The sequence below is a fragment of the Rhagoletis zephyria genome, unplaced genomic scaffold (genome assembly GCF_001687245.7).
Source record: "Rhagoletis zephyria isolate East Lansing unplaced genomic scaffold, Rhagoletis_zephyria_1.1 Rzeph_scaffold_02926, whole genome shotgun sequence".
Classification (NCBI taxonomy): Eukaryota; Metazoa; Arthropoda; class Insecta; order Diptera; family Tephritidae; genus Rhagoletis; species Rhagoletis zephyria.
In genome coordinates this window covers 5788-12380 of record NW_016160010.1, presented here as the reverse complement: position 1 = coordinate 12380, position 6593 = coordinate 5788, and positions in this window count along the sequence as shown.

The window sequence follows — 6593 nt, the reverse complement described above, 5'->3', positions numbered from 1 at the left end:
CGCCCCCGGCACTTAGTATTTATTATTTGTAAAAAATATATTTTTACCTTCAAAATGTTTGTAATTTTAAACATTTAATGTGTATATCATGTTCAAAATCGAATCTTGAACATCTTGTGCGTATACTTGAACAGATTCTGGGTGAACACTTTTCAGTAGTATTTTTACATGCACTTTTTTGAGTGTAGGTATACCTGCTGAAGACTGGCGTGCTGGAAAGGGCTTGTCAATAAACCCACAGAAGGNCTGGAAGAAGCTGGGTGTTTTTCGGAGCAATTTGCACAGTGAATGCGAACACATTCGACAGGAGAATGTGGGGGGAGATTACACATCACACAGGCTGGATTATTTTTGCAGCGTTTAGCAGTATGACCTAAGAGCTGACAGCTTTTACATCGCATGGGATTGGGTATATATGCTCTTACGTGAACAGAGTGCCAAGAGATGATGATACTTTCAGGGAGATGGTAGAGGTCAAATGAAAGTAAAACTACGCCACTTGGTTCGCTTTTTCCATCTATTGTTTTTGTAAATTTGTATATGTCAACAACACCTTGGTCGCCTAATTCCTTAATAATTTCCTCGTTAGGGACCTTGTTCAGGTATGGTGCGAATACTGTACCTTTTGTGTAGTTTAATGTGGTATGAAGGCTGCATTTAATGGGGCAGATGCCTATTAGCTCTTGGCTGAAAGAAATTTCTTTGCTATTTTTATGTATTTAACAAGCAACAACAAGTTGCCATCTCTTAGCTCTGAAATTGAAATTATTTCCTTGCTAATAAGATGTAGAGATCGATTAACTGCAAAGCAGGAATATTCACTCAGTGCTTTGTTTTCGTTAGTTGCCGAAACCACTACATACTTAGGATTTGGTAGTTGAATGGTGGGAAGTCCGGGGAAGTCAGTAGTAAATTTTTCTTTTACACGTTTTCTTTTGGCCAGGGGGCCGTCACACCACACTTTTTTATACAACGATTTGTTATTCCACTTACAGTAAAGGTAGATGGGCGTAGGTGAAAGGCAAATGCTTGAATAAAAGCAACTGTATAGAAACTCACAAGTATGAGACACTTAGAAATGCACAAGAAGAGATCAGAAAATGCAGTCTGCTCACGATGGCAGTCGATCAGAGACTGACATATACATATACTCGTGACTAGAGGGTGTTAAATATCTTGAAAATACCGAATCAATCATTGTTTTTGAGCTTGTAGTTAGAGTATTTCTGTTTCATTATATTGCTAAATCTTGTTTTTCTTTTAGGAATATAATCAGTGGTTCTGCGTCGTCCGTCGCTAAGTTTACGTTGAAGTCATGGGTACATATAACCAATGTTGCCACACATGGGCTTGTGTTTTTTTCATTTAATAGGTTGGCTAAATTGGATTTTGGTAGGTTCCGAGATAATATTAGTAAATATAATATAAATATGTATCTCCAAACAATTAAGCAACCTTGTTTACGCGAATATTTTCCCAGTGTGTTCGTATAACAGCGACCGCAAACAAATACCCTTATTATTGCCAATATAAAATATGTACATTCATATATATGTACATACCTTACGTGCCTACAAGTAAATTTAAATTGAATTTAACTACAAACTTGTANTGCCCAACTAGTCAGCCAACTATCTTTTTCCCATGCAATCAACTGGTATTTTTAACATGGGGATGTCCTACGAGATGGCAATTGTCAGATTTCGGTCAGAAATATATCAGTCTCATACTAGTTCAAAATAGACAAAAAATTTCTAGTCCAATTATGGACCAAAACCAATACTTTGGGAGTCAAAAAATAAAACGTATTCATGAATTGCTGTTCGTTAGTCTCGCTAAAACTCACCGGCTGGACCGATTTGACTAATTTTGGTCTTGAATTATTTGTGGAAGTCCAGGGAAGGTTTAGAAGGTGAGTAAATATGATAAAAATGCTAAGAATTTAATAAAAACAACAACTTTGTTTTTCCTTAGAAATAGGGATGGTCGATTATCATTGTACACGGAAAACTCTATGAAATTGTGAAATCGTGACGTCTTAGCTTTCTTAATATTTTGGCAATAACAACAAAAAGTTTTGATTTTTTTTAATCGAAAAACCTTCCACACGGAGGTCCAAAATAGTACTTTTTACATAATTGAAATCGGTTCAGCCGTTTGGTCAGGCATCGCGGTCATTTTTATGTATATAGATATCTCTGGAAATGTTCATGGTAGAGTACTGGAACTTGGTTTGGAGATATATGAAATCAATCACATACTCATGGAGAAAAATGGGCTCTTTAAAAAGAGGGAATGGCAAAGTACAAACGTACTGCCTTTGCCTTATCTTTGAATGTGTACATAGGTATGTTTGTGAGTGAAATCCTGAATGGCTGGAGGGATTTCAACAAAGTTATGTGTGTGTGTTTGAGTGGGTCTCTGGATAGTTTAGTTTGACAATTGAACACGCCAGTTGGCGCTGGAGTTGAGTTATTACTAAAAATCTTTTTTTATGATCCGATTTGGCGAATATTCAAAACATGTACTGGACACGGTTGAGACAGTCCAATTGCAAAAAAGAACGGTGAGGTGATGCTGAGGTCGAGTTATTACTAAAATCGATAAGTGAGAAAAGGTGCCGAGAATGTCAGTCTAAATCGACCTGTTGCACCATTGAGTATATCGAACTCTCGTGTGTTACGATTGGCCCAATGGATGTGATTTGCCAATATTATTATGCGTTAAAGCTTCATTCCGACACACCAGGGTTAAGTTGTGCAGTGGCAAAACTAAAATCACCACCTGTCGAAATATATTTTTTTAATTGAATTTAATATAGAACCTGATAGAAACATAATTTTTCACTTAAATTGCTTTCGTGAAACTGGTTTTTAAGGTACTTCATCTCAGTCTATGTATGTATATTGTATTTCTGTTGAACAAGGATACGCATCCATTTTGAAATTGCCACCAGCTACAAAGTTTCTAGGGCAGATTCAGTATAGATCCGGATCATTGTTGCCGCCAGGGAGCTTCTTAGCCGATGAGTGTGCTAATGGAAATCGTAAGCGTGGACTGTTGGAGAAAATGTTGGATCAAAATGGTTAAATTAAAAATCTAATTTTGGGCGGGACGACGATCGCCGGGTCTGTTAGTATACAATAAAAAGCGTTTGATTAAGTACACTTTAATATATTACACATTTTTATATAGCAGCCTTAGATTCGCCGTTAATTAGTGTTAGGTTTTTGAGTATTATTTAAAAGCAATAATAAAAACATAAATATTTTAAACTTTCGAACATAAATTTAAATGCATTTTTCATTAAATGTTATTAAAATTAAAAGCTTTCTTGTATAATAAATACTATGTTTTTATCTTTTTTAATATTTAATATTGAATATGCAAAAGAAAACTTTTAGGTAAAAAAAATGAATACTTTAGTTCATTTTTGAGTGAACTAAAATAAAAATAAAAGTTTTCATTAAAATAAATTAAATTCATTAACTTTGCACATTTCAGTCTATTCTTTTTAAAATGTTATAAAGGTAATAGTTAATGTTTAAAATTTGAGATTTGGATAAGAATAAAATAAATGAATAATTCAAGCAGTTATTAAATATACTTAATTTTTGTCTATAGTTTGGCTTGCTGATTGATAATACAAATCAATCAAATCAATCAAAATTAATCGTGTAATTACAAAAAGTCAAAAATAATTGAAAATGATCAAAAATAACAAGATAATCATGTAATTAAAATTAATGAATTAATTAACAGTTTTTTAATCATTGAAAGGTGCTAATATCGGTATTTAATCATTAAACGGTTATTCAAAAAAAACATGCTTTAATTAATATTCATTGAATATTAATCATTATTTAACAGGTCTGTTATAATTGAATACGTACTCGCTTTAATGGCTAACAATATACCCAAATAAAAGTTATAATATTTTGTGTACTTTATTGTATTAAACTGTCGAAGTCAAATAAAACAGGGCATAAATAAATCGTTTTGTACTTGGTACAACTAATTCGGATTCAGTCAGGAAATTCTAGTTGTAAACTAATATTTTTCCTGACTAGTTTGGGGCTTCACTGCAGGGCATCGTTGTCCCATTTATCAAAAGAAGGAAAGTCAACTTGACCAGACCCACCTTGGCAGGGACAGAAATTGAGTTCTCAGAAGGGGCAAATTATCTCGGTATAACTCTGAACAAAAGGCTCAATTGGAATTCACATATCTCAAATGTTACCAACAAGGCTATACGGGCGTTTTATGCCTGCCAGTGACTTCATGGTAAGACTTGGGAAATATCACCCAAGCTAGCGTATTAGTATAATTTTCCCCCCCGTGTGTAGTTTTCTAGATTTTTATTTTATTTACTTATATATATATTTATTTACTTATTTACAGTCCACAGAATTCAATTCTTACAGAATCTGTAGTTTTAAATCTTTCCTTCATTAATAATTGTATGTATTTACAAAAATTAAAAAAGTAAAACCTGTTGTTGCATATGACGCACTGGCCTGGTTGGCAAAAGCTAAGCTTGGTGTCATTACAGGCTTTCCTCCTGGGAGCCACAAATAGCGTAACGCTCTGGTGGGCTCCGGGACATGAAGGATTTGAAGGCAACGAAAGAGCTACATAACTGCCTCGAACAGCGTGGATACACTTTCGAACTACTTAGGAGGTTGGAAGAATCTCTGATTGCTGCTGGCTGGAGGAAGTCAAAAGTAATGAGACAATCAAATAGATCCATAACCAGCGTTACCGAAAGCTTTCGATAAAAATCGTCAATTTACCCGAAAAAACCGTAATTTCGGCTAAAAAAACGTTAAATTTTGATTTATTGTACTGTTTAAACAATAAAAATTAAAAACAAAAATACAATAAATATGACCACGCATTTATAACCAATGTGGGTTCCCATTGCATATGGGTTTATACAAACATGATCAAATGATCGCATCTAAACAGAATTAGTATGAGACGACCTCCGACGTTCCAACTTTTCTTTAAAAAAAGAACTATAGAAATCGCTTAACGTGGACCAAAGTTATTCGATAGCATACACAAAAAGAATGCGTGTGTAGCACCGTACACATGATAGAAATGAAACTTCCTAAAAAAGGTGTGAGTACCAGGTAAATTTGATGCGAAGACATGTGTTTACGGCTCGGCAAACCATTAGGCGATTGAGTTACATACATAACTTTGGTTAGAAATTAAACAATAATTTAATTTCACTTTTTTCATTTTCTGATATATAATTTATTTACTCATTTTTCCGGTAACACCACCTTATATGAATTCGCCCTTCTAGCATCCCTAGGACCGGGTTGTGATGGAAGTAACTGACCGGGGTGAACTGTCGCATAATAATCTATTGTATGTTTAACAATTAAATGCAAATGTTTAAAATGCAATCAATAGGTCCGTGCGAATTCGTCGCGATTTGTTACGATTCTCCCCATGCAATTTAACCAAGGCACTAAGTAAATAGCGTACGCACTTTTGTTTGCAAAATGCATTTATTTAAGTTGCTTTCTATCTTCCCAGGTGAATTCATATATTCTTATCTCGAATTCGTATATTCGTGTGGTAGCAAGAGTATAAAAACATAAAATTATCTTATAAATTATACGCACAATTATCACGTTTATGCGTAGTCCAATTCACGAAATCATTTCATGGATCTGAGTAAAAACTCAGTGCATAAACTTCATTTCGCGTATAATTGAAATCATGAAACGGTGTTCATGCACTCAGTTTCTACTCAAACGCATGAAATGATTTCATGAATTGGCCTACGCATAATGTAGTAAACGACAGAATGAATCACAACTAACACATAATTTTGACATAATGCAAGTCTTAAACGCAACCAAGTTGGACGTTTTGCTCACAAGCATTGCAATTAAAGGAACTAATAAATATGCGCATTTGGAAATATGGACAATCATTTTTTGGCAATGAACAATGGCCATCATAACCCATCCTACCAAACGACTTACACGGATAGCGTAAAGGAGCACTTGTATTTGTACGGTGGATCTTTCTGTAAACTGAAAATTTCTCAATTTATTTGATAAGCTACGTGGAGTATATGCCTACCAGAGCTGTGAAACTGTGAAATAATTTAAAATTTTAATCATGAAATATTTACAAGTAGGATTTCATTCTTTTTCCTTTTGTCTGGTAGTGTGGCTTATCGTCGCCTTAGAGTGTGAACCTGCTAACGACCAAAAACACATTTTACTGTAGAGGCAAAAAACTAAATATATCTTTACCTCTTAGTCTAAGGGACAAATCCTACATATAGTTTGTTAATCGCGCGACGTTCTATGGCCCTAATCCAGAACGAATGAAAAAATTACGTTTTTATGGTTTTATTGGCGAATTTCTTACTTAGCAGGTTTTAGTTTTTTGTATGAATAAAATTGTTTCTATTTTATTTTTTGTGATTACGAGCTCAATTTAAATGTTAATTAAAATAGTATTCCATAGATAAAAACAATTATATATATATAAAAAATACAACAGATTTATTCTTCCGTTTATTGCAACAAAAACATATATTAGTAACTATACGTGAAGTATTC